Here is an 11,262-nt window from a genome sequence, read left to right on the forward strand (position 1 = left end):
CAAATTCAGAATCATCATTCACCACATGTAATTCTACAACCATCATCTACCTACCCTACCTACTTTAACCTAGCATTTTTACTTCTTTATTTGGGTGCACTTAGACTAGCAAACCCTTATCAAATTTTATTTTCTTTTACATGGAAATTCCTATCTAAGTCTACAATTATTACATCCAAGGGCTCAAGTTAAACTATTGAGCTCCTTTTTCACTCTAACTATTTACTTATCTGCCAAGATTACATTGTTTGGTCAGATCTTTATTCTTTATTTCTACAACATGAAATTGAAAAATGAACTAGCCAAGTTTAAACTGTTTGACTATTCATAAATTGTGGCATAAGTGACAAGTTGCACACAATTGTTTATTATACAAAGTGAAAAAGTAGTGGAATTTAGACTTGCACACTTTCCTTGGCCTTTCTTTTTGTTGGGGTTCATTTTCTTTCATTTTTTTTGACATATTTTTATTCTTTTCACCCTTTGATTTTTCTTTTAGGGTATACCTTCGTTACATTTTTTTATTTTTAATTTTTATTTTTTACAAATATGGAAAACCTTTGCAACAAGTAAAGGTATGAACATATTACGTAGTTCATCAAGTCAATCATGATATATGACACCTATTGGTATAGGGCATAACAAATACCATGGCAATACTTTTTGTCTCATCACCTGATTCAGACCCTAAGTCCTGTTCAACAATTGCTACAATTTTTCCCTTTTCTTTGGTTTTGTCTTTGGTTTTATATTTCTTTGGTCTCAGCTCTGGATGAAGCTTCCAACAGTGATCTTCATCGTGCCTTGTTTTTGAACAGTTCTTACAAAAGAATTTCCCTTTTTCCTTTCTAGAGTTTGCAATCTTTTTTCTTCCTTTGCCTTTAAAATCACTACCCTCATTTCCATAAAAAATGTTTTTCCCTCTAGTCTCTAAATGCATAGCTTGTACACAAACTTCAACTAGACTAGTAGGATTGAACATAAGGATAGTGTGGTTAAGGTAGCTATGCAACCTACCTATATATTTTAGCAAAGTGTCTTGACTTTGTAAGTCTACCCCTAATAAGAGTGCTCTTCTCCTAAACTCTTGAGTGTATTCTTAAACATTTTTTCCTTTAAGTTGTCTAAAACTTTGCCAATTCATTATAGCCTTTTGTAAATGAGCAAGAGGATAAAATTGCTTCTTAATTGCGGAAATAAATCCAGTCTATGATAAAGTAAGCTTACCATGTTTTTGAATTTCATCCTTGGTCTTGGCTTCCCACCATACCAATGCTACTCCTTCCATTCTTAATGAGGCTAACTAAATCTTGGTGTCGTCATAATGTAAGTTTTGAATCCTTAAATAAACTTCCAACTGTCTTATCTAGTTGTCAAGTTTCTCTGCATTGACTTCACCGTTAAACATGGGTAATTCAAATTTGACATCTAGATTTAAAAATGGACTTTTCCCAGAAGATTTAGGCTTATGAGGTTAATTTACTGAGGTAGAGGATGACGATGTAGAGGAAGAGGATCATGATGGAGATGGTGGATCACCATTTCCTCCATGTCCTTTATTTAAATTATCATCACCTTTCTTTCCTCTTGAAGAGCCCTCTCCTTCTTTCTGATGCTTAGACCCTTCTCCAACCAACCTATCTTTCCTTTCCTAGTATAATATTCTTACCATCTCAATCATGTCCAAAAAATCTTTTTGAATACCCATTATTCTTCTCTTGGATCCATGCCTTTAGGAACTTCTCCTTCCCTTTTATACATACTTGAAGCTTCTTCCAAGGCTATTGAGGGTGAATTAGAAGGTGGAGATAATGGCACCCTGGCCCTCCTTGGTTGAGGATTATCTGGTGCTCTAACCAATTTTCCTTTCCCTCTTTGAAGTTTAAGCCCGGTAAGCATTAAAACTTGCAAAACAGTAAAAAATATCTTTGCACAAAACTAATACTCAAAACATGGGCTCTGATACCAACTGATCTGAAAATGAAACTACTTGTTTTTGCTATTAAAGGTATTCATTTCCATTAAATTATATGTGCAAATTGTTATTGGTGTCTTGCAATTGAAACAAAGGGTATTTGGTAAATTTCTGAGTCTTATGTGTGAAGAAGTGTTACTTCATTTTACTGTTTAGCATATCAAATCTGAAAATCACAACAAGATAAAAACACATAATATAACACAACAGTTGATAAGGCAGTTCACCCCTCATGGGCTACATCTGTCAGGTCCAAGGCCCCCAAATGGGCATGTCCTTGCTCTTATTAGATGCTCAAAATGGTTATATAGTGATAAGAAATCCTAAACAGGCAAAATAAGCTGTGAAAATGAGTTCAAAATACAGAAAACAGTCAGGAATGACTTTTCTTTCACCTCCAATGGTTAACCATAACCCAATACAGCTCCAACCTCCAGAAGTTTTCTCCTGTCTGACCTAAAGAAACTCCACTAAAAATGGAATAAATGTAGTTAGGTCCGCTATTTTTGGCAACTGGTGCTAAAATTGGCAATCCTGCCAAGCTAACCACCGATTGGCAGTAACTGTCGGTGGAGTTGGCACGCATGTGACCAGTGTATCGGCGGTGGTTAAGGTCGGTGGTTAGCTAACCGTAACTTCTGACTAAGCTACATGCATGTGACTACTCTACATATAACTTAACGTTTGGAGTTTGGGTTTATCCATCAGCTTAGGTCTTTGGTTCTACACCAAGGTTCTATTATAAGGGGGTTGGCCCCCTTTACTGCCACCCGCACCATTTTCAAACTTCAAATACACAATGTGACCTTATGTGGTTAAGAACCATTGTGTAGGAGGGCTAGTTGGGCCTGTGGGCTTGTAGCTCAAAGACCTGCGATCGAATCCTGCAAAGTTCCATATAATTTTTCCATAATAAACTACAGTCATGGGGCCACGTGGCAGCCTTCAGGCAAGCCACGTGGCACTCATTGATTGGTCAACCAAATAGCATATTTTGGGGAATATTTTGGAGAATATTATAGGGAATATTTTGGAGAATATTCTAGGGAATATTCCTCAAAATATTCTTTGTTAAATTTTTCCAAAATTCAAAAATTGCAGTTTACTTAGAATTTTTAAAATGGGATAAATCCTCCTTATGGTGTCAGTCTTTTGAACCATTCACAGCACCGGAATCAGGAAGACAAGATCTATACGGTAATTCTAGTTTCAACCAATCTGAGCAATTCAAAATTTGAGCATTTTTTCCATTGAGGACATGATCACCTGATCAGAGGTTTGGGGTCACTACCAAGTCAAACTCTCTTTTTGACTAGATGGAGGCTTGGTATATTTTCTTGTGGGTAGCAAATATTGATATGGATTGCTAAGAAAATTTTGCACTATTCTGGGTGACAGTTAGCCGAGTCAACGTTAGGATTACGCAGTGCAGACTTCTTGAGAGGTAGCCTCAAGCTCTGCGCAATTCTGGGCAACAATATATGATCATTGAGGGCTGAGACTATGCAGTACAGCTTAGTGGAGGTACAGCTGGTGGAGCGCAGTCTGGTAAAAAGATTATCAACAAAATGACTAAGTGTGTGAATGAGTGAACTCGCGCATGCATGGCCTTGCAAATACACACTCAAGATGAGTTGATGACAAGACATCACAAACCAAAAAGACAACATATGCTCAGTGTCACTGACTGCGAGACTATCTAATTATGAAAGTGACAAGTGTGACACTTCGGATAGACCTTCAGACAACCCTGACGACACTTGCGTGATAGTGCTTACAACATGTGTGTGAGTGTGATACATGTTTACATATTGAATACAACTCACACAAAACCTTCAACATAACCAGAACAAGGTTGCAAACACAACATAACAATCAACATGTCGAAGAAAACAGTTGGTCAAACAAGTGAATAGGAAGTAATACATGTAGAGGAAACACATGAAATAACATTTTTTGTTACACACATGCATGTTATTACGGACATGATGATATTACAATGATAAGAAGTCCTGCAAAATCAACTAAGAATTGTACTTTGAAAGGTGTTCTTTACTTACCATACTTACCCTCAAGATGAGTATGCATCTAACAAAGTTTGAATGCGGTCCTGATCTTTTCCATTACTCAGTCTCATGGTCATTCTCTTCAACTCCCTAGGAATGATCTCAACATGTCACCTTTTCTTGTAGTCATTGGGTGATAGATCAAAGTAGTTTCAATGGGAAGTGATTGTTGTCATAATGTGGCCCTGGGAGGTTTATCTATGCAGTTTCTACATGCAAGACTGACAGGACAACTTGGACAAATATGCATACTTTTTAGGCTCAGGACACTGCTGTGGGACGGGTGCCATGGGAAGATACCTCTGTGTAGTTTCTAAATGCAGGTAAGCTGGACTACTCTGTGCAATTCTGGAGAGAAGTGTTGACTTCCTGACTACTTTGTGTATTTTTGGAGAGTAGTGCTGACTGCATGACTTCTCCATGCATTTCTGGAGAGAATTGTTGGTTGGGGTTTCTGCAGTCTCTAAGGTTCCAATAGGCAAGGGAGGAAGCTTGATGGTCACAGAAGAAAAGTGAAAAGTTATGGGAAGCTGGATGAGGCTAAGCTAGTTGGGAAATTGACTAAGTGTGAGATCAGTGATACATATGTAAAAATTGAAAGGTCTTGACTATATCGCACACAGACACTTAGTGACACAATTTAGACCATCCAAAATTCATAAGATATACTTCTCTTGATGCAAAAACCTTCGTGACAAGAGAGCATGAAGTGAGTGTGAAACATATCTATGTGATGAGAACCACCCATATGCACATAGTTTCCTTGAAGCGAAACAACATTCCCTTTGCATGACAAACCAAAACACTATGCCCAAATATGGCACATGTTGCATAAAGATGAGAAAATGGACAATTCTTAAGATCAAGGAGGGGATCTTCAAATCATCAACTTACCAATAAGTGACCAAGGATGATAGATCACAGGATCCAAGGTAGTCTCCAAAATTTGCATGCAAAATTTTGGAGGGTGGTTGTGGCTGATACAACAAATTCCTAAACTCACACACTCTCCCATAAATCTACAAATATCTACAACATCAGGGTTGGCTTTTGGAGACTGATCATACACTCGTGTTGATGCTTTCACCCTAAGAGAGTTATCATTTCCATTCATTAGGGTGATATTGACGTGTAACTTGTGACAAGGAAGGAAAATACATCTTAGGGATATCTCTACAAGATCAGCTTCTATTTTTTGTTATAAACTCTCTCCCTTTCATATTAATACAAAGAGTATATTATTTTCCTATATGTATTATGTTATGTTTACATTCATATATTTCAATTCTATGTTGATCCACTGAATAGAGTGATTGGATAATGCTACATAGATGTGGTAGATCCTTGTCTTGTCTTAATTATTTGTGTAGGTGCTAATTATAGTGATTAGATGTATGGTTGTAGCTTAGAATCCAAGAGGAGAGAAGATCTTGCGATGGATCACAACTAAGCATATCTCCATTCTCCAATTTCTCTAAGGGGAACTTTATATTCTTTTCTTTCTGTTGTTCTAGACCAGGCCATTAGGTCGAGGGAAGATACTTATTTCCACAGTCATAGATTTTGTATAACAAGTATGATGACAATTTTTACTTATTTAATTCTAGTTAAACATTATGAAACATCAATACCATAAACTAAACAAATAACATAAGATATATGTGGAAGCCCTTAGGGGAGAAAACCATAAAACTTATTTATATGAAATATATTGTATGCACCAACATATAGGAGGTACCGATCCCCTTTTCTTTTTTGTAGGAACCAACCTACAAGAGATGTCAATCCCCTCTGCTACTATGTAGACACCCGCCTACAGAAGGCACCAATCCCCAATGTTTCTTTGTAGGCTCCAACCTATAAGAGACAAACATTCCCTCTATTTAATTATAGGAACTAATCTACAGGAGACACCAGTCCTCTTTGCTACTTTATAGGCACCAATCCCCTCTATTATTTTGTAAGAACCAACTTACTTCACTAAGTATTCATGCTTCTTCACAATTTCTATTAGCTACCTCTACTTTCACTAAGTTTTATTTCTTCTTCTGCCATCACCAAGTCTGCTAGTTACTTCTTCCTTCACTGTGTCTATCTACTAGTTCTTCCTTCATCAAGTCTACTTCACCCAAAACTTGTTTCTTTTTGTTTCTTCCTAAGAACAAACTTTCACAACATGCCCTGTATCCAATTTTACAAATATGGTTCTAAAATTTATACAATAGGTTCCTTGAGATTGTTTGTTGTCCCCTCCATATTTCATAGTTTAAAACATCTCAGAAATAAAGTTATAGAAAAAAATTCCAATGACTTGTTTGAAGCATGTTTAGGAGGATTCAATAACACTAACTTCCTTAGATCATATCTCTAAACTTATAGAGAAACAAGGTGTGAAATATCTACTATGGTTACCTTGAGATCTCTTCTTTCTCTCTTCCATATTTTAGAAATTGAAACATCGTAGAAATAAATTTATAGAAAAAATACCAAGTTGACATATTTGAGGTAGATTTTATGAGCATTCAGGAAGCCTAATTTCCTCAGAACATACATCTAAAATTATAGAAAAACAAGGTATGAAAGTTCCACTACATGTATCTTGATATATTTTCTTTGCCTCCTCCATATTTCAAATTATGAGACATCACAGATAGAAATTTATAGCAAAAATACCAAGCTAACCCATTTGAAGTAGATTTTATGATCATTTAGGAAGCCTAGTTTTCTCAAACCATAACTATGAATTATAGAGAATTAAGGTATGAAAATTTCAACCATAGGTATGTGTATATATTCTATCTATATCCTCCAAGTTTCACATTCCAAAACATCCCAAAATAAAAGTATAGAAAAAATACCAAGATGAACTATTTGAAGAAGATTTTAAGAGCTTTCAAGAGGGCTAACTTCCTCAGAGCATATCTTTGAAACGTTGATTTGTGTAACTTGGGAGGTAATACCACAAGCCTAGGATACCAATTTTGGGAGAAGTTGACCCACAATGGGATTTTTGGGAAAATGTATCCTTGCAATGGGGTTTTGGACCCAAGAAAGGGGTTTGATAACTAGAAAGAAATTATTATAAATTCTTAAGTTCAAGAGGACAAAAGCCCTAGATATAGATGGTTTCTAAGTGACCAAAGGAAAAGTATTAAAGAGGAAAATTCATTAAGTGTAGAGGCTACAAATATGTATCCCTAGAAGGATTCAAGCTACATGGTCGAGTAGGGCTGCAAGTGAGGCTAAGAAAACCATCTAAGTGCATTCGTCCAACAGAAAAGCCAAGTTAGAATGTGAGGAAGAACAATTTTAATGTCTCTTCATATTTGTTTGAACTAGGCCATGTTATGGATGTGTTGGTCGATTTTTCTTACAAGGTTATGGGAATGTTTCTGAGGTAAAATATCTATGTACAAGGCCAATTTATTACCTATGTTTGGAAGGAGATTTGAGCCCCTGAAAGTGTGTTGAATGGAGGTCTTGTGACCTGTGCAAGAGCTGTAATAAAGGGTCGAAGGTCCTTCAGGACTAGCACAGGAGAAAAGGGTTTTGTGGAGAGGTTTCTCATTGATTTTTGAAGGTTTGTTAGGGTCAATATTAGGGAAGAATTGTGGGTACTACAGAGCCCTAAAATAACATCAAAACCTCAGGTAAAAATGCATAGTTTCGAGCCTTCATGACTGATGGTGTACATGCCTTGAAGAAGGTGTTGAATTTTCTTTTGAGGTAATGAATTCTAAGCGGTGTATGGTTTTCCTAAAGGGTTTAGGACAACAATTTTTGAAAATGTAGTATAGTGAACAAGGATCATCCTTGTCACTATTAAGAGGGTTTTCTTTGATTCCCTAATTCATGGCTTCTGTGCAAGTTAGTTGTGAAAGATCAATTCTAATACTTGGTGTATTTACCCTAGTTCCTATGCACAAAAGGAATGGTCAAGGCTCCAAGGAGATGACTTGTAGTCATGTGATTGTTTCATTCTTCAAAACTATGAACAAAGGTTTTTATGGGAAAACTAATCCTACAGAGGGATTAAACTTGAGTTCATTGTGAACAACATGTGTATAGTTTGTACTAGAGTTGTGGGTTGACCTGAAGTGAACAAAGGAAGCAAGTTTCACTGATGAGGAGGTAAGTTCATAGGTGATGAACAAGATGGAATTGTTGCCGTAGTTTAGTCATCTAAGTGGCAGTTAGAGGACTGATAAGAGGGAAGATTTGTGGAGCCCTAGTTATGTGATATGGGGCAACATATCATATATTAGAGAGAAGCCTTGGAAGACCTCATGTATAGTGTTCATTAGAGGAGATAATGGATTGTTAGGAGGCATCTTGTTGTGCCCTAGTTCACTAGGTTTTATAGGTCCACATCAGTGATAAGATGGCTACTAGTTCTAGTCATCTTTGGAGCATAAAAGAGACTAGTGGTGGGCAGAAGTTAAAGGCCTTATGAGCAGTGTTATTTAAAGTGGAAAAGTAGTGCTAGAAGGCATCTATGTTCAATAATATTTGAGTAGCCAAGAGTGATTGATAGAGGTGTGTTGATGATTGAAGATACACACATTTTTTGCATTGTAGAACACTTGTGAGTAGTATAAGAGGAGGAAAAGTACCCACCAGATGTGTTCAAGGTAAGTGGAATGAAAGGATTTTCATTTGCACCTTCATCAAGTAGGTCAAGCATATTTTTTTCAAGGAAATATTGGTAGTCATAGGTTGTTGACTCCAAGCCCAACTTGTGTCCTTGTATTACAACCATATGTAAGGGTCATGATCCCTGGTATGGGATCCCTATGTTTATTGTATTAGGATTTTTAATATAACAAGTTTTGGGTTAAAAATTGTAATGTGCATGAGATTGATTCACTACTATGTGATTTTCATTGTGAAAAGTGCTTGTGTCATGGCATTGGAGTGTGTTTGTGATCATGATCTTAGACTTAAACCTGATTCTTAAGTTCTATGGAAGAATTAACATGGTATCAGAGCTACTTTGATGGGACAATTGATCAAAGTGTGCACAATGAAGCAAATTAGAGGGAGTTGAGATATTTTCTAGAGTGTGGAGTAGAAGGTTTGGCTTCGGACATGGAGATATGGTCTCAACTAGGTAGGTGACAAGATGGGCTAATAGTTCTAGTGGATTGGTAGAGAATCTAGTGAGAAACAAATTGTTGTGTGGCAGGTTACTGATCATGTACTTCTAATGACTTTTCATGGATTGTTTGGATTGCTTGTGGGGTTGGACAAGTTGGCTTCATGTGATGGGAGAGATGATGGAAGGCTAGTATCTTCAATGGATCATGATATTGCACAGCTAAGATGAGATCCATGCGCATGTGAAGTATTTTATCCAAGAAAATGAAATTGCTTGTTGAGTTGCATTGTGGTGGTTATGTGGCCCATGTTTGACCATAACATAGTCTGACCTTGTAAGACACAAGTTTAGTAGAATTGTGGGCCAATGGAGATTGTGTAGACTCAGAGGGAGTCTAGCTTCAAAGGGAGATTCCCTATTAAAGTTTAAATCTCTAGGTTCTGACAAGATGAGGTAGAGACACTACCAAGATGAGTGTGGTTTATTCTATAGGGTATGTTGCAGTAGTGAACACCACAGATTGGGATAGTGTCTTTAACGATGATGAAGGTTAATTCCTTCTAGTTTAAATACCTCCCTCCATAAGAGGGAGTGTTGATTTATATAGCTTGGGAGGTACTCCCACAACCCTAGGATATTGGGTTTGGGAGAAGTTGACCCACAATAGGCTTTGTGGGAAAATGTATCCATGTAGTGGGGTTTTGGACCCAAGAAAGGGGTTTGAGACCTAGAAAGAAATTATTATTAATTCTTAAGGTCAAGAGGAAAAAAACCCTAGATCTAGAGGGTTCCTAAGTGACCAAAGGAAAAGTATTTAAAGAGGCCTAAGGGAGAATCCTAAGACATCAATGAGATGAACTTCATTGAGTGTAGAGGCTATAAAGATGTATCCTTAGGAGGAGTCAACCTACATGGTCAAGTAGGGTTGCAAGTGAGGATGAGATAATCATCTAAGTGCATTCATCCAAGAGAAAATCCAAGTTTGAGGTATCATAGGTCAAAGGAGTCAAGTTAGAATGTGAGGAAGGATGAGTTTGATGCCTCTTCATCTATGTCTGAACTAGGTCATGTTATGGATCTGTTGGCTGAGTATTATTATAGGGTTCTAGGAATGTTTGTGAAGTAAATTCTTTGTGTACAAGACCAAGTTGTTACCTTTGTTTGGAAGGAGAATTGAGCCCCTGAAGCTATGTTCAACAAACATCTTGTGTCTTGTGCAAGAGTTGTGATCAAGGGTCGAAGTTCCTTTCGGACTAGTGCAAGAGATAAGGGCTTTATGGAGAGGTTTCTCACTGATTTTTGGGGTCTATTAGGGAATATATTAGGGAAGATATGTGGGTAACACAAATCCATAAAAGAAGGTCACAACCTCAAGGATGAATGCACAAGAATGAGCCTTCATCATTGATGGTGTAGACATCTTGAAGAAGCTTTTGACTTGTCTTTTGAGGTGATGAATGTTGGGTGATTGAGGGTTGTTCCTAAAGGGTTTAAGATAACAATTTATCAAGCACTAGTAAAATAAATAAGGAGCATCCATTTAAATTTTAAGAGGGTTGTCCTTGATGCCTTAGTTCAAGGATTCTTCTATGAAGGTTAGTTGTCCAAGATCAACTCTAAGACATGGGGTATTTACCCTAGTTCCTATGCACAAAAGGAAGGGTCGATATCGCAAGGAAAGGATGTTTATTTATGCAGTTGGTATGCATTCTTAAGAAATATGAAAAGAAGTTTTTGTGGGAAAAATTAAACTAAAGAGGGTTGAAACCTGATTTCTGTGTGAACAAGAAGTGTATGGTTTGGCCCAAAGTTGTGGGCTAACCTAAAGTGAAGAAAGGAAGCTAGTTTCATTGATGAGGAGGATTTTTCATGGGTGATGAGAAGAAATTAATTGATTCCTTAGTTCAATCATATAATTGGTAGTTAGAGGACTAATAAGAGGGCAGATTTGTGTAGACCTAGTTCTGGATGTAGGGAAACATATAAGAGATAAAAGGGTAGCCCTGGAAGACCTCATGTATAGTGTTCATTATAAGAGGTAATGGAATGTTAGAAGGAAGATTTTTGTGCCATATTTTAGTGGGTTACAAAGTGCAACATTAGTGATAATAGGGTATCTTGTC

The sequence above is a fragment of the Pinus tabuliformis genome, chromosome 6 (genome assembly GCF_031772625.1).
Source record: "Pinus tabuliformis cultivar Carrire ecotype Pingquan chromosome 6, CPIR1, whole genome shotgun sequence".
NCBI classification, from domain to species: Eukaryota; Viridiplantae; Streptophyta; class Pinopsida; order Pinales; family Pinaceae; genus Pinus; species Pinus tabuliformis.